This window comes from Myotis lucifugus, unplaced genomic scaffold (genome assembly GCF_000147115.1).
Source record: "Myotis lucifugus unplaced genomic scaffold, Myoluc2.0 scaffold_303, whole genome shotgun sequence".
Taxonomy (NCBI): Eukaryota; Metazoa; Chordata; class Mammalia; order Chiroptera; family Vespertilionidae; genus Myotis; species Myotis lucifugus.
The window spans coordinates 780,200-805,675 of NW_005871351.1; the positions used below are offsets into that span (position 1 = coordinate 780,200).

At 40.8% G+C, this 25,476-nt stretch overlaps 1 protein-coding gene across 1 annotated transcript in view; it reads left to right on the plus strand.

The window, feature by feature from the left end:
- Nucleotides 1-398: 398 nt before the first annotated feature.
- LOC102429736 (leucine-rich repeat-containing protein 4C) overlaps nt 399-25,476 on the plus strand; it is a 148,029-nt gene continuing 122,951 nt past the window's right edge. The window contains exon 1 of the mRNA XM_023763837.1: nt 399-472. The gene's annotated coding sequence lies outside the window, so the exon portion shown is untranslated. The remainder of the gene's footprint in view (nt 473-25,476) is intronic.

The following is a 25,476-nucleotide window of genomic DNA, read 5'->3' on the forward strand; positions in this document are numbered from 1 at the left end:
ATAATAAACCGCTGCCCCCCTCCCCCCCAAAAAAAAGGATGATTGGAAATGGAGAACCGAGGAGCCACACAAAAAAAGTATGTTCGTTTTTTTCTACAAAGGAGGAAGTAAGCCAAGGATATATATTTTTGGAATGAAAAGTTTGGGGCTTTTTTTAGGAAAGTAAAGACCTGATATGGTGGTGTTTTCGAGGAAATTAATAATACATCCGCAAAGAAATTGTGGAGAAGAAAAAGTTGACCGCGGCAGAATGAGGCATTGATTGGGGGAGCGGCACCCCGCAGAGCACAGTTGGATGTGTGCCTGTGTTGACTAAAATTGATGGATAATTGCCATTGGATTTGTCATCAACCTCCTTTTTTTTTCCCTTTTTTTTTCTTTTTTCTTTTTGGTGTCAAGATTGTGCATTTTCGCTTGTTCTTAGCCACCTGGATTTCCAGCTGGATGTTGCTGTGATTCAGTCGGAAATACAGTGAGTGATCCTTACTTTCTTATTTATTGATGCAGAAAAAGGCCCTTTAATTTAGCGTTCCTGGTCCCATTCTCCCCTCGCCTTCCCCAGTGTGGTCGTTAAAGACATTACTAGGGAGCCTGGAATAAAAGAGAGGGTGGCCCACGCATTTGCTCCGGCACCCTGTGCTCAAGCAGAAGCTGGTTTGCTGCACCGATGCAGGTTGTCTGCACCCCGGGCAAATGCCTTTGCAAATGTTCACCAGGGGGGAAAACATCTCCCCAAGAAAGCCACTGCAGTGTGGGGTGCCCGTGCTGTGTGATTGACACTCCTGGATGCATTTAAGTTGCATGGCAGCCCCGGAGTTGGATGCACACATGTCTAGCCATTGGAAATCGAAGGGGCCTCATTTAAATTTCATTATCCAACCTGACACTGCAGATCAACCGAACGTATTAACGCAAAAAAATATGATCATAAACCCAGCAGATGAAGGATGGCTTTTGGCTCCTGGTGGATGGAGGGAGGAAGTGTGAGTATGGAGAGGAAGTGGTGGAGAGAGGTGGCTACACTTTCCCCAGCCTCTTTTGCTAACACATGCTCAAATGTGGCCCAGAGTACAGTGGGGCCTTGACTTACGAGTGTCCGGACTAACGAGTTTTTTGAGATACCAGCTGTCTCTCCGCCGATTTTTTGCATTGAGTTGATAGAGTAATTTGAGTTAACGAGCTCCTTAATGAGCTCCTTAACGAGCTCGGTCTCGGAACGAATTAAACTCGTAAGTCAAGGCCCCACTGTACCTCGATTCTTGCCAGGGCTAAGGATGAGGGATGGACCCACTTCTCTTCAACCCCATCTCCTTCGAACTCACCACTTCTTTGGATAACAGAGAGGCTGTGCCTAGATTGTAGATGGCTTGGGCAGTTGGCTCGGGTTTTGCCAGAAACCTTCCCCACATCACTGGGACAGGGCTCTTGAGAAAAAAAGCAGGAAGTGAGTATCCTGTGTGGTAACTTAGGTAAAGGAGCTAAAGAAAAAGTCTGCGTGTTGCATAGCAGTGCTTCTCATGTGACAGGTTTGTTTTGGGGGAAAGAGGCCAAGAAAGCAAGATAAGAAGAGGTGGGACATGCCTCGAGAGCCTGGGGGCCTGTAGGATCTCCCCTCTTTCCATCTCCTTCCTTTCTTTCATCTCTAGCAGAACTCTCCCCCTTCACCCTTCCTGATTCCTCTCTGGGGCCTTCTATCAGGATCATAGACTCATATAACTTTAGAGCCAGAAGACTCCTCAGAGATCTCATGCCAATAAAAAAAGGAAACCGAGGCGTAGAGAAGCTATAACTCTTTGGTTAATGGCCAAACCATATGGGACAGGTGACTCCCACAGGCCTCAGAACAGCACACAAATTCAGTTTGGAATCCAAACTGGATGGGAATCAGCCATACACGGTGCTGCTACTTCTGTCCCCACAGCTGCCATTTTTGTCTAAAAGGGTCAAGGAAAGTATCTGTCTTGAGAGCTCAAACTGAACTCCTGCCAGGCTGAACCTCAAGGCTAGCCCACCCCCAACATATATATCCGTTTTGAGTCTTTTTCTTTTTTAAATGGCTGAACTCAGATAACCCTCGCTTTAATATAATTTTTAAAAATGAGAGGATCCACGTCCACAACTCAGGCATATGCTTTAAGAGATAAAAGGCAGTGTTCTCCGGGGTCCCTGCTTGGTGTTGGGCACATTTAGACCAGTGAGTGGTGGTCCCTGGGGAGTCATTCAGGATCCATGGAGTTAGATTTATATTCGAGAGGTGATAATAGAAACCAGAAACACCCGGCTAAAAGCATCTGAGCCTGTTCTTCCACTCACATCATCTCTTCTTATCCTTTTCATTACTCCTTAACTAAACTAGCCTACAGCTGGGCACTTCTCTAATTTATTTTCCTGGGCACATGTTTTCTGTAGGGACACAGATCAGGCAATACATTCACCAACCCATGAAAATAATCATGTAGGGTTTTTCTGTGTCTCTCCTCCACCCCCCCCCCCAAGATCTCTGTAGGCTTTTGCATATCTTATTTATGTAAGATATGCAGTTTTTTGTTTGCCTTTTTATTTGTTTGTCTGTTTTATTTGCTTGTTTGCTCTGTTTTTACATGACCTCAGTTAATTTACCACTGTGCTCATAGACTGACTCAAGTTCCTGCTCAATTGCAACTTAGCACAACTGAGAAAAGAGAAAAAGAAAAAAAAAGAAGTGTGCTTTGACGTTTTTTACTGCGTAGTTCAGCTCTGGGCTTCACAGGAGAAGCCTGGCCTGGCCTCTGCCAATCAGGAGAGGTTTTTTCCTTTCCTTTCCTTTCTTCTTCTTCTTCTTTTTGACATACAATTTCTTCACTGCTACACCAATGAGACCTCTAAGTGCATTACTCTCCTTCACATTGTCACCCCCCCCCCCGCCCCACATTCACATACATGTGCAAGCTTTTCTGAATGAGAGGAGGAAGGGGTTGGGGGAGGGGGAGAGAGAGAAAGGGAGGGGGTGTGAATGTCTTTAAAAAATTGCAGGCCGCAATGTTTCCTCCCACCCACCTCCACTTCTGTGGGTTCCTCATATCTGGAGAGGATGGAGCACCTGAGGACAGCATTTTTCATCTGGTGAATGAATCACTCATTTCCCCTGCACTACAGTTAGGGACACATTGCCTGGTTTGGGATTTAGCTCCTTTGGTTTGGCAGTCAGACTTGGCTCTGAGTTTTAGGCAACGTGTTCATGCACTAATGGAAGAGTGGTGGCCACGGGAGACCTGGAAACTTACCTCCTGAGCTTATTTCAGAGCTCAACTTGAACTAACGTGTCTGAGTCGACAGCTGTGTACTGGGGTTCTGCTGAGGTCCAGGGGCCCAGAAACTGCTGGGTTTTGCAAGTTGTGAAGTTCCCTTTCTACATGACCTCCCTCCTCTAATTAACAGCTGTGTGCTTTGGGCCCCACCTTTCATTTCCCTGGCCCTCTGTCTTCTCCTCTGTGGGATGGGATTGATAATATCAACAAATTAGAATTCAGCTCAATTTGAATGATTTGGTGAATTAAGAGTAATGTTATGCAAAACCCTGAGCATAATAGGCCCTCTAAAGAGGGCTGTTTGTTATGGTTGTTCTGGGATTAATTTGGATTAACTTTCTGGGCATGAACACAGGCTGGCCAGACACTTTACCAGGTCTAGTGGCTACACTTGAGGAGGAGGGAATGTGCGACTGGCCTTGCAGTGATTGCCAGATTCTCCCTTTGAGTTCTTAACAGGACAGACTGGCCGCAAGAATCATTTCAGATTGAAAAGCTGCTTCAAGCTGGGAACTGGAAATCAAGATTTTCTCCTTAAAGCGTAGAAAACATACATCTCAGCAGAGATAATACTTAAATGAGATTTTCAGGGGAAAATAAAGACTCTTACTGTGTTGCAATTATTTTGGTCTCAAAGTTGCATATGACAGATTTTGCACATCCAATGGATAATTTTAGCTGCATATTACATCATCGGGACCTGGGCTGCACAGAATAAATGCAGATTTCTAGGCAGTACTATCATTTAAATTATATGGCATAAAATTCCATTCCTAATATTAAGGCCTTCAAATTCACAATTTGGATTCACTGTCAGCCTTCCTTGTTGTAATGAGTTCTGGGTTAGTTAAACATCTTCTTAGTTAAACTTTGTGATCTGATAAAGGCCTGCTGGTTTTTGGAATCAAGACTTCATGTAGATACAAGTGTCTTATTGTTTGCATGTGCAAATCTTCCAACACCAACTCCATAATGGTTTTCTGAGGCAGCCCGTCCTGGTCTCTGCTCATCATTTCATCCTCTACAACAGCAGCTCTGTGCTTTGTCCATTCCCTCAATATGCCCCCAGAGACCTGTTCCCTCTTGAGGGAAAAAGGGTCCTACCATTTTAGTTGCTTTATTCATGATGATGGCCTCTGTAGGTTAGATCCATGTAGTCAGGCGGAAGAGTTGCCCATTGGACTCTTATACTGCTTCTTTTCAATTCCAAAGTCCATTTGAAATCTGTGTTCATTTTGGAAAAGTATCCTAAAGTTAACCATCTTCACTGATCTTAAGAAGACACCATCTACGGACGTCCTTACCATTTGATAAATTTTACCTTTTAGTGTGCTTCAAAAATATGTCTGAGAAATTCGGTCAACTTGGACCGTGGCATCCTAAGTGAGTTCGAATGCTCATCTTTCCACTGGATCACGTGTGGCATATGCACCATTTAACCTCTCTGAGGCTGCATGCTTATCTGTAAGAGAGAGGTTGTAAAGAGCCACATGGAATTTGTCAGATTATATATGCCAGGCACAGGAGGCGTTCAATAAATTGGGCATCTCTGATTTTAGTCCAGGGAATGCACAGTTTGCAAAAAAAACAAGTCTGATCTTGTTTGACAGAAGCTGTTAATCTAAAACCATGTTGGCATAGACAAGTCACAAAGGAGAAATACATAGAGGGGATCACGGTTGGCGTAATGCAAACAGGTGCAACCCTTTTTGGTAAGGTCCTGTACTTTTAAAGCACATTTGGGAGTGCTTTGGTGAATGCCCTTCCCTCAGGGAACACGGGAATATACTTTGTGAAGTGTGGAAAACATACTCCGTTTTCTAATATTTTCTAATATTTTCAAGTATTTTCTAATACAGACATAAAAAAGGTGATGGTTTTTCAGTGGTTTTTGGAAGATTCTCCAAGAGGAATCAAGGACCTGTTGCACCTTCCTTCAAAATGACTTCTCTGGAGAAGGGTCAATTCGCCAGTTGAAACTTGGTTGGGCAGGTCTCATGGCGAAGATAGTGTGCTTGTAACACTCTCCGAGGGCAAGGATTTCATTTCTGCTCTGGTCTGTCCTCAGCCCCTCAGAGAAATGTTTGAGAAATACTGTGCCTGCGATAACTATTCCCTGACTGATTGAGCTCACTTTAAGAGACATTTCTTCCAAAAGACTCAAATGCAGGTATATACCCATGCAACTTATAGGAGTTTAATGAGAAATATCCATGAGTATATTGACACTGTGTGTGTGTGTGTGTGTGTGTGTGTGTGTGTGTACAAATAGGACATTGCACACAGATATTAAGCACCATGCAGTGGTTTCCTTATGTTGGGAAAGCTGAGGCCTGAATGTTAGGTGGTGCAATGTGCATTTATTTTTTTATTCTTGATGCTGTCAGTAATAGACTGTAATACTTTATATAAGTCATCTCACCCCTCTTAGGTTGGTCTTACATTTTCTGTTAAATAAAAGCAAAATCTAAGATTTCTTTAAACACTCAGATTTTAGGATCTGAATTTGCAATTGACTACCTAGGAATTCATGATTCCTAGAAATTAAAAAACATAAAATTTTTGATCTCCTGATACTAGTTTTTTTAACTGTGGAGGGGAATAGCACAGTATTCTGAGAGAAAAGCAGAATTGGTGTTATAATGGCTGATATATAGAATAAAAGGTGAAAGAAATCTCTAGAGGGTTTGTAGAGGAAATACAAAGAGATTTGGAATAGACCAACAGCGGATTCCAACTTTGTTTAAACCTGTGAGCTGAGGGATCCTAAGTGGGCCAATGAACCTTGCTATTCTTTAGTTTCCTCAACTATAAAACTGGAGATCACTGTTCTTGACCTTGGGGGAGTATTAACATGTATAAGTGTTTGACACATGATCAGTACACAATAAATGCTAGCTCACCTTTCATTGAAACTTTTGACTACTTTTCACTGAAATGGGAACATTTAACTGAAAGTCTGTGAGTGTTTTATGTGTCACAGTGACTGAGTATATAAATGAAAATCTTTTGCTGATTCTGCTATTGAAGTTGGTAATAATATTTTTATAATGTTTTCCAATGTCAAAATCGGAGTTATAATGAAGCCTAAAAAAGATGAAAAACATATATAAGATTCATAAACTTGTATTTCAACTTTGTCATAAGCTGATGGCAGCTTTCTGTGCTTATGGAAGCTTTCAACTCTTATGGAGGTTATGGGTATAACTTCACAACAGCGAGAGTTACTACGATTTATTGAGCGTTTAATATACACAGGTAGTATATTGAAAATATGTAACATATTGTTTTCTCCTTAATTCTCACTTAGAGAACTGAAAATCAAAGTGGCTAAATAACTTGTCTAAGGTTTTGCGGCAACTGAGTGGTGGAACTGGAAGTAGAAACTACATTTCTTCTGACTTTAGAGATTAGATCAAAATCATACTTGTGGACATAAGTCTAACACATAAGCATGATAGCTCTCTGTCATCTAACCTGGTAGTCAGTATGCATTTTTTAATTGAGATGGAGAAGGCCTCCCTTTTCCCTGTTTCCTGAAATGAAGGTTGTCACATAGACCTCTGCCAGTCTTCAGTAATATTCAAAGGTGATCATAAGTGAGGAAGGGACAACTTCTCAAAAAGATGAGAAAAATTTTCCTCAGTCAATATAAGTAATAGTCAGAAAAGTTTTGCAAAATGCTGTGAGATCATCTGGAATTGTCTGAGAAATATGGTCAATGCTAATAATAAGTGTGAAGTTTAGTTCCAATATCCTACAAACCCAACAGGTTTGATCTCAATCCTCGTCATGTTTGATCTCTCTGTGGCACTTGGGAGCATCGCTGCTTCTGGCTTTCTGAAACTCCTCCAGGGCTCCAGGGGCTGCTTGCTTTCGCTTCCCGATTCATTTGGCTTCATTCTCCTCCTGCTCTCTCCTTAAATGTCCAGGGCTTCCCCTTGGAATCTGTTCTAGTCCCAGTGTCTCTGCATCCTTGAGAGATGTCAGCTGGGCTTGTTTTGTGTGATGACACTCAGATCCTTGGCCTCAGTCCCCTGTGTATGTTGAAGACTCCTAAATCTCCAGCGCCATCAAGACCCACTTCCTTCCCTGGTCTCTGTAGGCCTTGCAAACTTAACAGGTGGAACAGAGGGGAGGCTGTATAGTTTCAGATTCAATGATGCTGCTGTCTCTTTAAGCTCCCTCAGATCCAACCACTCATCAAATCCATGCACTGTCTTAAGCACAGCTTTTCTATCTCTCAGTTCAGATTCTATCATTACTGTTCTAGACTTCTTTTTAACTTTCTTGTCTTTCAGTTGACATCAACTTTTCTTCATTGTAGTCCATTATTCATTCTTCCCTCAAAAGGATTATCCTAAGATAAAAAACCCCTTCTCTGTATTTTATAAATATGCTTATAGAATAAAATCCAGATTCTTCACTTGATAATAAGGTCTGGCCAACCTATTCATGTCATTTCTTGTCTGCCTGCCCTTCTGAATGTTTTATTCCTCTGGAGATATCCCAGGCTACATTTGGCACCAGATTTGTGAGAATTTCTGTATTTATTATGACATACTTTTTAAATGTCAATGTTCAGAGCAAGTTACCTCTTCTGGGAAAGTCTCCCAGATCCCCCTGGTCCACTGAGTCTCCCCATCGCCTGTACACCAGCGTTTTATCCATCCATGTGTGATAGCTCTTATCACTGTTAAACATATCTATTTATTTTGCCAAAACCCACTAGGTTGTGACTTATTTGAAGACGAGAGGCCCGGTGCACAGATTCGTGCACTGGTGGGGTCCCTCGGCCTGGCCTGGCCTGCAGGGATCGGGCCCAAACTGGCTCTCTGACATCCCCTGAGGGGTCCTGGATTGCAAGAGGGTGCAGGCCAGGCCGAGGGACCTCACTGGTGCACGATTGGGGCCGGGGAGGGACTGCGGAGGGCTCCAGGGCATGTCTGGCCATCTCGCCCAGTCCTGATCAGCCAGACCCCAGCAGCAAGCTAACCTTCCAGAGCTGTCAGTGCTCATAGTGGCTGGTTAAATAGTTGGAGGGTCAATTAGCATATTAGGCTTTTATATATATAGATAGATAGATATGGTCCTCATTTTGTCATCTCCTTCATTTAACATACCTTACAAGAATTTTTCAATATATTTTGGTAGAGCCAATGCATGAGTGGGATGGATGCATATCTTTAGGGTGAGGAGGTTCCTCCAATTCCGTTTATGGTGTAGGCCATTATTTTTCCAATATTTTTACCAATGATATCACCTTTTATAATTTTTCCTCTAGGGACCTATGTTTCAAAACTACTTTGCCTAATAAATACATTGCAATTTGCTCCTCCATGTTGTCTAATTGAAAACACATACCTGCCAATCATCATTCTTGAAATGCACTGGATGAACATTGTTAATGTGAGTTGATATAAATGGAGCCGAAAGAAAAGATGTTTTAATTACTGTATGCAATTGTGTGAGAACATGCACGGCGTTTCGTTGGCTTTTTGAAATATAGATAATAGTTCTGTAAATACATTTTAGTGCTAATTGGATGCGCTAATGGCTTTACAATGCACACTCCTCAGTGGCATTGTTCAAAGAATATTGTTCACAGAAATGAAGGTGCTCCTTGAAGTTGTGCGTTTCACAAGCTGCACAGTCATATAAAGTGGGTCTTCCTACTCACAGACTATTGGAAAAAGACTGTGGATTTTAAATTTGAGTAATGCCCAAATATGGAATCATGCCATGAGAGAATAAAAATGATCTCCTTAGTAAAAGTGTCTGCATTTAAAACTGGGTGAGCTGCAGTCACTTTTCACAGTATGTACACACCTGATTTTATGAGGCCAGCTATGCATTTTCAGGAGGTATTCCACCTTCATGCTTTATGCTTCCTCCATCCTCTCCTAAGTAATAGCAGAAGACACTGGATTAGATGAAAGGAAGTGCTAAATGGTAAGGTACCATTAATATGGTTTAATTTTATTCTTCAGTCTTTGACTGTACTAGTAGATGCCTTGACTTGGTTGCATTGGACATCTGTTTTTGTTCCAGTTCGCTTTAATAAAGTTTTTCTTCTACTTCTAGATGATTTCTTTCCAGTTTAGCAATTGCTATGATTAACCTAATAATAGTATTAGTAAAGCAGAGAACATTAACAATGATGCTTCACAGTGCTTTGTAAATGGAGCTATCCCTTTAAATCTTCTCAACATGTTGGTCTTGGAACATCCAAGGCAACATTCCATGACTACTCCATCCCTTGCGGTGCAGCACCAGAAGGTGTGCAGGGAAGTTTTACTTCCAAGAGCCGGTGCCCAGTGTGGTCTCTGGTTCTTGACAAACTGCAAACTGCTGAGATGATGCTGTTTTCTTGGCAGGGTTCCATTTGTCTCCTCCCATTGATTTTAACCAGGTCACTGTATGGGATGTAGGAGAATTTAGCCATGCGATTATATTTCTTTTATTTGTTGCTCAGATAGCTACCTGCGATGGGGGGGGGCTGGGTTTCACAGATTCAAAAAGAGTAAGTTCCTTTTTCTTATGATGACTAAGGCTGTACTATAATTATTAAAATCAATGGTTATTGTAAAGGTGGCCTTGCCTCGAACAAGTTGATTGATATGTGGTGCTTTGATAGATAGCCTATTGTTTGTAGAGCTTATCTTTTTATTTATTTATTTTTGAGCCTAAGAAACACTGTACTAAAAAAAGACTCATTCTCAGGACAATATCCATGTTTTCATTGAAACAAGGACTTCATAATGATGTTGGAAAGTTCAATAAATAAAATATGGGGTTTTTGAGAAAGGTGCATGGCATTTGAAAGTGTAAAGACGTGTCTCTCTTGAATGACTTACAGTTGAATCTAAGCCAGATCTAATCTTAGGGAAGAGAGAGAGAGGGACAGAGAGAGAGAGAGAGAAGAGAGAGACAGAGAGAGAGAAGAGAGAAGAGAGAGAGAAGAGAGAGAGGAGGGGAAGGGAGGAAGAGGAGGGAAGAGAGAGAAGAGAAGAGAAGAGAAGAGAAGAGAAGAGAAGAGAAGAGAAGAGAAGAGAAGAGAAGAGAAGAGAAGAGAAGACTGATTTCTGTGAGCTTGGCTCTTCTAATCTGGGAAGGAAGAATACTCACAACTTAGTTAGAGGATCTGCAGTGAGAGTCACCTTGGCAGGGACCAGAGCAGGAGTGTGGGTGAACTAATTTAAATGCTTTATGGGGCGTGATCCAGGGGACTCCGATGTCTTCTAACTGAAAAGACAGAAAGTCAGAAGTCACCCTAAAAGAGTTAACATCCACTCAGTGGTATTCAGGCAGGCAAGAATGGAACCATGAATGCCTTCTCTATATTGTTTGAATGTTGCCATGGCAATAGTTTCCAGCAGAAGTTACATGTTTTTCCAATTCTCCAAAGCAGCCAGCAGCCTTTCCCTCTCCTTCTCACCCTCCCTCCCACTCAGTCCTTAGTTCTCATCTCCCCATCCTTTTCCTCCTTCTGTTCTTTTGCTCTCACTTTCTCAACTTATTACCCATTAACAACAAAAATAGTCCAACTCCACTAGGTCGCTTTTAGGCAGAGAGTGAGTCAGACATATAGCCTCTATCTGGATTTCTTATTCCCCTGTTTGTTTATGTATTAAAGACCTCATTAGAGGGAAGCTGTGGATGTGAGCAGGGTTGGGGCTTTCCCTTGTTGGTAGGACACAGAACATATTATAATGGTTGGTGTTGTGGTGATATGTTAATTGGATCGCTCCAGGCAAGTGCAGAGCAGCAGTCTCTGACAATTAGAAAGAACAATGGTTTTACTATGAAGGAGGCCACTCTCTTAACCAGGGGAAGGATTAGCATGCATTGCAGGTCTCTGGAAGTTTCCTGTAGACCCTGAGAGAGATCTGTGGTGGGAAATGCCTCCTGTCCCTTTAAGAGAGCTGCCCCTCTCATTGAGCTGATTTGACCACCAGAGAAAGAGAAGTGAGGGGACAGGGAGAGATCTGGTTGAGTGGGCGGTGGGGGACCCGATCGCAGACCTGGGCCATGGGATATACTGCGGGCTGGTAGGAAGAAGCCTTTGCCGGCTTGATGCACGTGGCCAGTGAATTGTGAAATGGGTCTCATTAGAGCCGTTCACATCCAGGCATGTGCCAAAGTGCTTTGCCGGCACAGCGCCATCACTTCAGGTCCAACCCTGCTGCTGTTGGCTGCAGCCAAGAAGGGACAGAGGCTCTGTCTGTGTTACAGCTTCAGTCCCATCGCTCTCTGTCTACTGTTCATTGTGAGGCGCCCCTGGGCCTTTCAGTCCAGCCCGGAACGAGGCACAACGCATCTCCTAGGTGTTTGTACAGAGGAGATAGGAGGGATTTTGAGCATCACTGGTCGGTTTGAGGCAGCCAAAGGGTGTGGACACCCAGAGGTTCCTTCTCTTCTTGCCAGGCTGGCGTCAAGGCTGTCTCTCTAGGCTTCCCTGCAAAGACGCCCAGATACTTACCTGAAGGAGGGGAGAGGGAGTTCAGAGCCAAAGAAGTCCTCAGAGACCTTTGTGTTATTAGATACAGAGGAACTCTCTGTGTGTTGATTCTCAGATTCATATACTAGTGATGATAGAATCAAATTCTATCTCCCACAATGTAGCGCCATCAGGACTAATAATAGTTGCCTTATGCTGAGTACTGTGGGTCAGGCGCTTTGCGTGATGACTCTTGATTTAGAGCACCCAGTGGTTTCACAAGGTTGATGCTATGAAAACACAGATGCCAGACCGAGCTGAGCCCTGTCACTTCTTCATTTGTGGCTCTGGGCAACTTTTCTTACTCATTTGAACCACAGCTGTCTTACCTGCAACATGGAGATAAGTATGTTACAGGGTTGTGGGGAGTTATAACTGAAACAATGCAGGTAACGCTTTTTAGCAGAATGCTTGCACGTGGAGAACACTCAGGCTATTATTTGTAAAAAATATAAGGCATTTTCATACAACAGTATTATGAAGTAATCAGTAGCATGTGCCTCGGGCAGAATGAAATTAAAAATAATGTAGGGCAGATTTTTTAATGAAAAGGGGAAAAGAGCATTAGAAGATGCATTTCTGAGTTTGAAATGGTAAAGGTCCTGATATTATAGGTGTAACTACCATTTAGAAAGAAGAATAGAGAGGGTCATTGGAATAAACTTCTGTGGCATTTGTGCCAGATACATGATTTTCATCCATCCATAGTAGAGTTTTCCTGTGGGACTCATCTCTCAGGCGTGGTATCAGTTGTGATACCAGTTGGAAACAAGGAACTAAATCTAACTAGATTCAGAAAAAAAATTACTGACAAATACAATTGAAAAGTCCCATGGTTGTGAAATTCAAGTTTGATTTGATCCAGATGTGAACAATATCAAAGGGACTTCTGCTCTAGCTTCTGTACTTCTCTTGGCTTATTCATCCTCTATGGGCCATTTCCATCCTCACACTATTGTTTTGCATCCCCTCACCCACCCACTAAAGAAAGGTTCTCACTTTTGTCCCACTGTTCCCAGAGAGCATCCTGAGATCTAAGCTGACTGGACTAGCTTAGGCCATATGCCCACTCACGGACCAGACACTGGCTTCAAGGGAATGGAGTTGATATTCAGAATTCAGGGGCTATTGAGAGAGAAGAGGAATGTGGTGCTCGAGAGATAATCACTAATAAATGTCCTAAGTCTAATAATGGTGGAAAGTGGAAAGGATAAGTTATGTTTCACTCTGTAAGCTGCTGGAAGGGTTAATATGTTTTTGCTTCTCTGTAATACTCCATTGCATTTAGGCATTGAAGTTTTAATAACCATCCAAGGAGTCTTGTTCTTCCAGCAGATCATCTGGCTGTAGCTATCAATTTTTCAAAGGAACAACTTGAGCTGTATTCATGCTATTTTTGCATTGCTCCTCTCATCTCCTAGGAACCGGTTCTTGTTTTTGAAAGAGAATTTACAGGCTTTTCTGGAAGTAAGGACACAAAAGCAAAAACAAAACAATCCTCTTCACTCAATAAAAGTCCACTGGTAGAAGTTCTCTAAGCTGTCTGGAACACCCACGTGGCTGGCCATCTGTACAGCTATGGCTGTGCTTCTATCCAAGTTTGATTTCATCTAATTTGTCACAGCAAAGAACTCAGTAGTGACATAGTCCATCCTTGAACTCTCCATTCTGCCTCCCTAGGGTGAGCAGTCCAGGGAATATGGCATGATGCTGTTTGCTTCTTCATAGACAAAGTGGAGGGAATGCTTATCTGGGCTTTGGATACAAATACTTATTAAAGGACATGACCTATTCAAAGGACATGACTGCTCGCCAAGTTCAAGATCTTGGAATGATCTATTTTGTGGTCTTTACATGTTGTGTACCATATTATACAAGTATAGATACTTTGTTCTTACTTATGTAGTGATGTGCTCCGAATTGAAACTCAAACCAAGTTCAGGTGCTTTTCATAAAATCTCTTGTAGAGCAAACTGCTGGTAGGGTAGGTTGTGGAAAGGTAAAGCAATGAAGAAGACTGCCCTTTTTGACCACCTGGTATATGGTAGGAACTCTAGTGGGTTATTTTACATATCTTATCTCATTGTGCCCTTATAAAGGCTGCAATAAGAATATGAAAAATATCAATAATTGGTAATATTTATTGAGTAATTGCTATATGTAGACACTGTTCTAAATGTTTTATGTTTGTAATGATGTTAAATCCACAAGGCAATAATCACTTTTTTAAAAACATGGGGAAAGGGAAGCTTAGATAGGTTTGATGACTTGCCCATGTCACTGAGCTAACAAATGATGGAACTCAACTTTGAACTGTACACCCTGTTTTCTTTTCTTTTTAATATATTTTTATTGATTTCAGAGAGGAAGGGAGAGGGAGAGAGAGATAGAAGCATCAATGATGAGAGAGAATTGTTGATCAGCTGCCTCCTGCACGCCCCCTCCTGGGGATTGAGCCCACAACCTGGCATGTGCCCTTGACCGGGAATCCAACCATGACCTCCTGTTTCATAGGTTGATGCTCAACCACTGGGCCACACCAGCTGGGCCACCCTATGGTTTTTATCCTGTTCTATGCTGTCTCTCACATGAGACTACTTAAAAAAAAAACAAAAAAAAACATGTTATATTTGTTTTTTAAGAGTAAATAAGTAAATCAAAGACCTCTCATTCTTTCCTCTGACCTCACTTGTTTTTAAGTTATTCTCCTCTTTTCCCAGGCTCCTAAGCTTTGACCCTCTCGCACAGTAGTTTCCAGCCTCTAGTTGGGCCTAACGCAGCTCCCAGCCGTAACTCCAGATATTTGAAAGTGAAGCTTGTCTGCACCATTTATTTTAAATGTAACCATTGGAGATCACCCCAAGTGAACCACCAGAGTGCTTGGGGAGGCCTTGTTGTTTGTCATAGGTTAGGGAGAGAAAAAACATTTCACATCCCACTGGTTTCCTGGCAACTGAACTTTCAAAACATCTACAGATATTAGTCGTGGGCAGGCCTTCTTCCTCAAGATGCGATGATACCGGTAGTCACATGTGCAACTGCCCAAAGCTGTACCACACATTTCTTGTCTCAGAAGTAGCCTCCTCCATGTATAGAAAAGAGGCATTGGGCCTTTTTCCCCACAGCCCCTCAGACTCTTTACTCTTCCCTACCAGGAAGGTATGTGGGAGAGAAAGAAGGGCTACAGCTCTTGGACACTGTTTCTGCTGCCTTTCCCAAGAAGCTACTAAACGAAATTGCTGTTCTCAGCTCATCTGGGCAATGGGCCAGATAGGCAGTAATGCCTCAAATCAATTTCCTTATTCCTTCAGCATCTCACTCTTTCTTTTACTTATGAAACAGACATTGCAGGGATGGGAAAAGCAGGCACAACATGCTACAATTGTGGGATCTGTGAAAGCCAACCCTTGCTCACATATGTGCACATGTACACAGATAGGGGCCCCACTGGCTTACCTCAGTGTCCTGAATCCCACCTGACTCTGACAGTCCTTCTAGAGATATGCGCCATTTACCTTTCTCTACTATCCAAGATACAAGGAGAAAGAACTGCCTACGGGGGCAATAGACTATGGACTCAGGGCATGGCTTAACAGCTGAGAATTCTTCTTATTGCCCACTATCCATTTGATCCAGTATCGTCTGTTCAAAGAATGTAAAGTGACTTCTTATCCCCCAATCTCAGGCTCTTATAAAACAAATTGGCCCAGCCAGTGTGGCTCAGTGGTTGAGCATCAACCAATGAACCAGGAGGTAACAGTTCGATTCTGGGACGGGGCACATGCCCAGATTGCGGGCTCGATCCCCAGTGCGGGGCATGCAGGAGGCAGCCATCGATGATTCTCTCGCATCATTGATGCTTCTATCTTTCTCTTCCCGTCACCCTTCCTCTCTGAAATTAATAAAAATACATTTTAAAACAAAAACAACTGAAGAATCTTGGTGCTACTCACTATTTTATAATATCTGAACTACTACTTCCTGTCCCTTGGGGCTGGCAAGACAGAGTAGCTTCTTGCTTCATCTCATCTCTAGAACATGCTCTTTCCACCCTAATTCAGGCTTTTCACACTTAACAGGTCCAGATCACTATACTCACGCCTGGATTTGCCTTCTCCTTCCATCCATCCCCATCACCAGTTGTTTATCTTTTGGAGGCACTGCCTCTGTGCCAGCCAACCCTCACCGGGAGGGTGAATGCTGGACCCTGCTCCAGGCCTCTACCTCTCAGCTCTTCCTCTTCTCTCAATTCTAGTTGGTATTTGTTGGTTGTGCCGTACTGTTTTCCACTTCCTGTCTCCTACTTTGCATGGGTAATTGTTACATATGCCTAGTGTTTGATTCTCTGCTTATGGGGAAGGCTCCCTGAGGGCAGCCCCTTGACTCACAGGTCTGTGTGCTCTCCTCCCTGCCTCACACATAGAGGATGCTTTGTCTCTGCTTCATCATTGAAATTGTGATGTTTTGCTTTACAAGCTTCCAACTGCTGATCTCATTTTTTTCTTTCAAGCAGTGTTTGTTTTTAATTAGATTTTTATTATTATTTTTTTTAATAGATGGCCTCAGAGAGTCTACTAGTGGCAAGGCGACCTTCTCCGTTGGGGTATCCACCTAGCAGTGTGCCATCTTTGAAATAAAAAAGAACTTTCTTTTGCTGAGTCTCCTCTGGGGTCCCTTTAGAGATCTGCTATTTGAAAGAGCAGTGGTTCAGCGCTCCAGGTTCCCTGTGGCTGTTCCTTAACAGGGATGTGGCCCTTTCTAGTCAAAGCAATGTGCTTCTGTGGGTAAAGGCTTGGCTGCCTCAGAGGTCTACCTGCTCCTGCCTCCTATAGTGCTACATGATGATGGATGTCCCGGGATTTCCCAAGCGACACATGTTCATGTGTGCAAGAGTTTTTTTTCCAACCCCCTGGTCTGTGAAAGTTAGAAGGAGCGTAATGGAGTGGTTATTCTTAATGTTTTAAATCTCCTGCCCCTGTTTGCATATTATTCTAATACGTAGCATTGGTTCCTACAGCTAACCCACAGAATGGGCAGGTGTCCTGATAAAGTTTGCCATCATAAATAGAGGAAGCAAAGCAAAATGTTTCTCACAAAATTAAATTTTATGATTTAAAAAATTGAGCTTTAAAAATTGAGCTTTGTTTTTTTTCTTATTATTTTATTAGGGTTAAACATGTGCTTTTTATAAAGGTGAATGATTAGGATGCTATATGGTATTTTAAAAAATGTTCTCTTAATGTAATTACTTGGCAGTAAAAGAATATATATATATATCTCCATCCATCCAGGAGGGAGCACAGGTTTACAGTTGTCAGTATGTGAAATGCAGAATTTATTCTTGTATTATTTATTAATTATTGTATTCGTTTCCATATGAATAACTGTAAACCTACTTCCCCCCCACACACATATTTATACATATATAAATATACAAGCGCCCGCTTTCCCTGTCCCTGCAGTATAGTAGTATATGCATATACAAGTCTATGACAATGACCGCCATGTCTGGCGATAGTCAAGAACGCTGCCATAGGTGTAAACGTTAGAGCCCCGAAGAGACCTTGAGCTGGTGGTTGTGAGACAATAGGAAATGGAGCCCATATCACCACGGCTTCCCCAGCAGCAGCCTGGTGATGGCCCTTTCCCCTGCTGAATGCCATGGTCAGAGCTAACCTTGCCATGCTGGTTGCCTGCTGCAGAACTCAAGCAAGTCCCCTCCCCTCTCTCAGCCTTCTGTAGCTGTGACATGAAAAGTTTGATTTGGAAGCTCCGCTGAGACCCTTTTTGCTCTCTCTCTTTCCAAAGTCTAAGGCATTTTATGGAACTATTCACAGGTAACAAGACTATATGTGTCAGCGATAATAGAAATTCATTTTTCTTGTTCCCCCTCTCAAATATTCTGGATGACTTATTTCCTTTTCTTCCATCTTCTCGCCCTCCTCTGTCTCCTTTTTTCATCATGCTTGTCAAATTTATTTTTTTTCCTGTCTCTATCTAACCAAGTCCTTCTTCACATTAGAGTTGCCACTGTGTGTGTGTGTGTGTGTGTGTGTGTGTGTGTGTGTGTGTGTGTGTGTGGCTATTTCGCAGGATAAGCACTTCATTTCAGACTTGCTTCCACTAATTAACTACAAAATTAAGTAGGTGAATTCATTGATTCAGCACTTGGTTTGAAGTTTATATTAACTCATTAAAAGAGAAGCTCTAGATGTGGCCAGAGGCTTGCTGGGAATGTTCCCTCCCCCTGGAACCTGCTGTGACTTTGCACACTAGATAGCTCTCTGGCTGTTTCTCAGAAGTATCTATCCATGCGTCTGGGGATCAGCCAAAGGACCCCCGAAGCTGCATCCCACAAGAATTCCGTTCTTTGTGACCGTGGAAAGAATCATTTCTTTGTTCTTTTTCTCCTTCCCCAGCTTACTGGCCAGAAATTTAATTCTACTTGTAATATATCTGGAGAATTCCCTTTGGTTGCCTACTGAGACTTCAGGGATAACTATTTATGTCAGCTGCTGCCCACCTGAGGAAAGTAGGTCTGCATACCAGGTTGAAATTCTCACCTCATTTCCATCAGAAAGAACATATGTAGGATTCTGAACACATCAGAATCACCAACTAATTTTAAAAAATAACACATTGACTTCAAATCTATTTTTGTTTCTGTTTCCAACAATCATATACTTTTCATTCTTCTTTATTACACAGTAATCACAAGTGAATGATGGGTATGGTGGCCATTTGTCACAAAATTGTCTTTACATTTTTTTTGACATTTTTTCCATTTATGTAAGGGTTCATGGCTTCTTTCAAATCCCTACAAATAGCATCTAGCTGATAAATATGTTCTATGATGAAATAGAGTGGAATGCGATTTGTAAAAGAGTGGCATCCATTGTAAATGGGGCTTTTCTTGGAGCTCATTCAAGCAGTTCAGGGTCTTGTCTAATGTAATTGGATTAAAAGACAAATGCACTAAATATATGATCTCTGATTTTCTATATGTTCTCTCATGTGTACCACTGTTAAAGGTCCTGAACTAAGTGTCATTGCTTTAAGACAGTTCATTTTCTTTGTTCCCTGTATTAAAATGTAGGCACTGATTATCGGCATAAATTGACCTTATCTTCATTTGCAGCATTAGGAGTGACCTCTATTGTTCTCTACCACCCCCACCCCCACCCCCATCCCCCGCACTTCACACACACATCTACCATGGCACCAATCATTTAGTAATTATATGTTTATTATCTATCTTCTCCACATCATCTGAGCTTTGTCTGTGTAGGGTACCTACCTTATAAATCTCTGTGTACCTCTTTGATACATAGTAGGTAATCAATGTTGAAAGAAACCAAATGAAAGCTTCAATCTTGGAAATTGTTTAAAGCAAGATTTAATTCCTGTAGTAATAATACAATGAGAGTTGGAGTAAAATTTTCTTTTGCAAAATTCAATATCACAATATTTGAAATGATTGTGTCTAATAGTGCTATTAAATTCATTGTATACATTTGTGTTTTAAGACACTGGTATGGGTTTTAAAACATATATGCATGGTTTGAAAAATGAGATTGAATCAATATAACTCAAGGAACTAGTTTCAACCAAGTTAGTCATCAATTTTTAGTTACTTAAGAAAAAAAAAGTTCCCAAAATAATCAGCAAAGTCTACTCTTTAGAGTGCAACCATCTTCTACTTGTAAATTTATTCTAAGAGAAACAGAGACAGAGAGAAGAAACCTAAAGTTACATTGGCTTGTCTTAGGTGGACCAAATTATATTGATAATTGTTAATTACCTTTAACATCCTATAGTATAAACATAAGCAAATGTACTTTGCATTCAAATTCAGAAAAGCTCTCATTTAATAATATTTAAAATTGATTTTATGTGTATATACATATATTTACACATATGCATGCATGTATATATAAATATGTGTGTATATATTCATATATATATATATATATATATATACACACACATCTTGGTAAATCATAATTTAGAAGTCTGGATTCTACTTCTGGAGTTTTTTTGTACAAGATATTATAATGTAGCAGTATTATACTGTTAAAACACATAGAATGGGAGATTAAAGGGCAATGACAGCTTATTTTAATTTGTATAAGAAAGATTTTTTTTTATTATAAGAAGGATGTACTCATAGTTGGAATTAAGTTAGGTATAATCATTGTTCCTTCAATAATTTGTTCAAGAAAATATTTGAAAATCACATTCCTTTGAAAGCCAGGTACCATTGTTTTAACCGTAGCAAAGATGCTAGCCCAACTAAAAAATTAAAAGAAAAAAAAAAGAGTATGTGTTACAGAAATGTTCACATTGCTTTCCATTTGAGAATTTGCTGCTAAAATTCAGCTCCTGACGTCTTTCTATAGTTGGGCTATAATAATTGATTACAGTAAAATAGAGTTTTACAAAGTAATGTTGAGTACTTTGGCTGATAATTGTATAATCGTAGACTCAGGGGAAATGTGTGCATTCCACAAACTATGATCTGTGTCTAAGAGTAGAAAAGCTAGTAAACACAGATTATCAATTCTAAGTCTAAGGGTTTGAATTTGAGCACACACAAACCTTTTTAAAAGATAAATTATCATTCAGGAATTTTCCCCCTTTGATACTATAATACATTTGGTGTCTTTTCAGTGATAGAAAAAGAGAATGAATCATAGGTTTACACTCTGTTCATGGAATTTGAATAATTTAATTATTGCCTTTATAATAAGACTTGCTTTCCTCCAAGATGATTTTTGCTTGAGACTTTGAATCAAAGGAGGATGTTTCATTGAAATTATGATTACTCACTCGCAACTATGTTATTATTATTATTATTAGATGCACTAATATTAAACAGGCTTGGGAGCAATTGCTTTCTCTTTTGGGGTCTTATATACCTTACAAATATAGTAAAAGCTATGGGACTTTTACTGTCTCCACTCTACACATGCAATTTTTTAATTATCGCAGGGAGCTCACAGAATCATTCCATGGATCTTGGATAAAAGATAGGTGATTCTTGGGATGGATTTACATGAATCACCTACAAAGTTGCACTCATAGCAATCTTCTTACATATGTATCCTGGACTTTGATTTTTTAAATCAGACATGGATGTATCAAGGAAAGCTTGAGTTCATTGTGTTTCCAGATAGTCATTTTATCTTGTTCCATGAGTGTACAGAATTGGATTCATAGTATGCTGTACTTTGTGGATATATATTGCTGTTTGCTTTTTTGTTTTAGGCCATTGACGAAAAATTTTAACTATAAAATAGCTATCAAATAGTTTTTTGTTTTTTTTCTCATAAAAATTTCATGACTGATTGGAGTCCACATTTAGAGTTGATGGAAGTGAAGAATGTATGTCATACCCCAAGTAGGAGTTTAGGGTTTTGAGAAATATTTTCTCATTATATTTTCCATTTTTCTTTTCTGTATCTTCTGTGTGATGAGACCTCTCAACTTTCTGAAACTCCTGAGTATATTTGTGTTAGTTTATATTCAGTTTGGAGGAGGCCCGTTGTAATATGCAGATATGGATTGATGTGTCAGGCTAAGGTGCTTTTTTGTTTGTTTTAATTAAAAAATTATTGACTGATTGATTGATTATTTTAGAGAGGGAGGGAGGGAGAGAGAGAGAGAGAGAAAGAGAGAGACATCACTTTGTTATTTCACTTATTTGTGCATTCATTGGTTGATTCTTATGTGTGTTCTGATGGGAATTGAACCTGCAACCTTGGCATATTGGGATTACATTCTAACTGAATGAGCTACCTGGATAGGGCTCATGCTAAGGTTTTTAATGATATTTTATAGCAATGAACTTTAGATACAACCTCTTAGAATAGGACTTCATGCTAGTCTGCCTGGAATTAAATTAATGATTTAATGAGTTTGGAGATAAAGCAAGTGGCCTTGATTCATTCCTAGTTTGTTAAATCATAGGCTGCAATAACATAAAATGCTCTCATATGATTCCCTGAATCTGGGATGCAGTTATGAATGAGTCTATTAATTCCACCATGACACCCATATGTGTCAGCCACAAAGGTCCTTGCCTGTGAGATCTTCATGTCCTCTCATCCACATTGACAGATTGGAGTCCACATTGAGAGTTGATGGAAGTGAAGAATGAATGTGTCATACCTCAAGGAGGAGCTTAGGGTTGAGAGAAATATTGTTTTAGTAGCTTGAGGAGGCAGGGAGTTTGCATTTATTGAAGCAGGGTCGGTACCTGAGCATATTTGACATAAGATGCCTGCTATGTGGTATGGTAGCCCCTACCAACACATGCTAGCTATGAAATCCTGTGTATGACATAGACCGGGGTCCTCAAACTTTTTAAACAGGGGGCCAGTTCACTGTCCCTCAGACCGTTGGAGAGCCGGACTATAGTTTAAAAAAACTATGAACAAATTCCTATGCACACTGCACATATCTTATTTTGAAGTAAAAAAACAAAACGGGAACAAATACAATATTTGTATTTGCATGTGGCCCGCGGGCCGTAGTTTGAGGACCCCTGACATAGACCTTTAGAGTTAGTAAGGGAAGAAATGTAACTTGTATCCGCAGCCTTGTGCTCTGTAATTTAGGGAGAGTCATTGAACCCTTCTGAAGCGCTTTCCTGGTCTGTAAAAGGCAGCTTCCCTGCTGTCTCTCCCCGTTTCATGTTGCTGAAAGGCTGGAAACAGATGGTGAAGTGGAGGAAACTACAGAATTTTTATTTACGAGAGGCTTAGGGTTTACAGTCTGCTGGAAAGGAAGGGGTCCCCTGGGGACTGGTTTTGGAACAGCAGGCTTGCTTTTCCTTAGGTAGGATATATATCTGGCTTGAACTGGGTGTGGGCATGTGGATGAAAATTATTTTTGGGGTACCCAAAATGCGTCCAACCCTTTAGTGCATGAAAGCCTCTTAGAACTTTTTAAAGGTTGCTCAAATTGAAGGTTTACAACTCTGTGGCAACACCTGGCTTAAAGTAGGTGCTCCAACGTCATTATTGTTCAGTCTTTTCCCAGTAGCCACCTTATGGAGGAAGGAAAAAATAGAAAAAAGCATTAGAGCTGGCTTACCCAGATTGTTTGTATACAGCACTGTGATCAAAATCACCAGATACGCATGATAACTCTCAACTTCGTTCTGCCTTTAAACAGTCAATGATCTTGTTAGTTGCAGCTGTAGACCCAGTGGTAGCGGAAATCCTTGTTTATTGAATTCCTAGCTTCCAATTGACTGTGCAAGGAGCAACTGTGTGAAAATAAAAGTCAATAGCCCCCCTCCTCCTCTCTTTACCTCTGCCTCTTCTTAAGAATTGGGTTCTTTGGTGGGTTGAAAAAGTTGAATAAAATAAAAGACAGTCTTTCTCTGTTTAAAAAAGGAATAGAGACTCTATTATGGCCTGAATTGTGTTTTCCAAAATGTATATTTGAGGTTTTGATCCGCCTTCCACACTGCATCAGAATGTGACTGTATTTGTAGATTATGTCTTCAAGGAGGTAATCAAGTTAAATGAGATCTTTAGGGTGGGTCCTAATCCCAAATGATTGGTAACCTTAGGAATAAGATGAAATTTGAACACAGACTTGCAAGCGCAGAGAGGAAAGTCCATGTGCAAAAACAGTGAGTAGGTAGCTGTCTCCAGGTTAAGGAGAGAGACCTCAGAAGAAGACAAACTTGCAGGCCCACTGATCTTGGACTTGTAACCTGCAGAACTGTGAGGAAATAAAGTTATGTTGTTTAAGTGGCCCAGACTGCATTGTTTAGTTATGGCAGTCCGAGATGACAGTGCTTTCCTTAACTGGAATGGAGAGCTCTGGCTTTAATAATGGAAGAATGGTCTAATGTAGGTATCCACCTAAAGGAATGCATTCTCTCATCTTTACCTTCAGTAGGCATAGATCATCTGCTTGCCTATTCACTAGAATAGGAGGTGGAGGCCATAAGAGTTGCTCTTTCAGGAGAATCCTTGGATTAATCCTAGAAGCCCCACGTGGGTTAGTTTTATTTGTCTTGGGTAATACAACCTCCTTCCTTTCTTCAGAATAGAGTCTAAGGAGGAATTGCACGTTTTAAAAGAGAATTTATTAGCCAGATGTTCCAGGGTCTGCCTCAAATACAAGAATTGCCTTAGGCCCTCTTTTAAGTCTTACAACTAGCCATTCAGGGATCTTTTACTACCGGAATGGGACAGGGGTAAGAAATGTACATCCCTTGGAATACCCAAAACTAAGGCTTTGTATCAATAGCATATTCAATATTTGTACAGCTTTATTGTGTAGCATTCAATGAAGCATGTCAGGTTAAATAAAGGAGAAAGAAAAGGTAGAATTGTGTTAGTGTGATCTTGTTGTTGTTGTTGTTGTAGGGTAGTGATGATAGTCAGTTTGGAGTGGTATGAGTAAGATTGAAGTACGTTAGACTTCAAATTTTGTCCTGGTTGAATGCTATTACTTCAAACTCTTTCATAACTTATATTTCCTAAATATTGTTTTATCACCATCAATAGAGATAATAGCAAATAGGCATAAAAAATCACTGTAAATAGGTACAAGAGCAAAACCCACTTCATTCTGTTATTAAGTGAAAAAGAGTATGCACCTAGCCTACTATTTGGTACAGAGTAAGTACAAATAGATGCATTTGGTACTATTGTTCTTTATAATGTTTACTCTCAACACTTCTTTGTATTGGGATGCTTTTGAGGTGAAACAGACACTATGTTGACTTCACTGCTAGACACCCTTGCTGTTACCTCTCATTAGAGAAATATCACGTTTGTAGCATGAGGAGTACAGCTGGGGTGAGACTCTGAACACTCTCCCAAATAGCACCTTTAGCTGTAGATTTTAAATAAATTCAAAATAATCCTATTTGAGGCCTGTAAGCTAAAGTTCTATCTAAACTACAGACTCTTAAAAATATATATATTTTATTGACTTTTTTATAGAGAGGAAGGGAGAGGGCTAGAGAGTCAGAAACATCAATGTGAGAGAAACATCGATCAGCTGCCTCCTGCACGCATCCCACTGGGGATGTGCCCGCAACCAAGGTACGTGCCCTTGACCGGAATCGAACCCTTCAGTCCCTAGGCTGATGCTCTATCCAATGAGCCAAACCAGTTAGGGCCTAAAGTACAGACTCTTTAAGGACCAATATTAGCTTTATCTTTCAGAAGGCAAAAGCTGGGGAGTACTGAATTCAAAAGAGCTTTATAAGTGTTGAAAGCAATAGAGCTCGGCAAAGGAAGATACTTCAGTGATGCTCCCTCAGGTTTCTAAGCCAGAGGTTCACAATCCCTGTTTTGCATCATGATCTCCTGAGGAAATATAAAGTTATCAATACAGGAGCTTCACCTGCTGGTTCAGACTCTACAGGGATGGGGGTCTGCATATGAGAATGTTTTCAAAACTCCATGAGTGATCCTGAAGTCCATTTGGCCAGTGTTGATGATCATGGTATAGATCATGATCTAAGTAGACTCCCCAGATGAGTCCGAAAAGGTCATATGTTGGCAATCATATTTTTAACAATCTCTTTGCCGATACCACAGTTTAATGTTACATAAATTTGAATCCAGTCTGCGGAAATCATGGAGTTTTCCTAAGTAATGTTTATTGATTTTTTTTCAAGATCTCTCCATGTTATCTTTTTAAAAATATGTAATA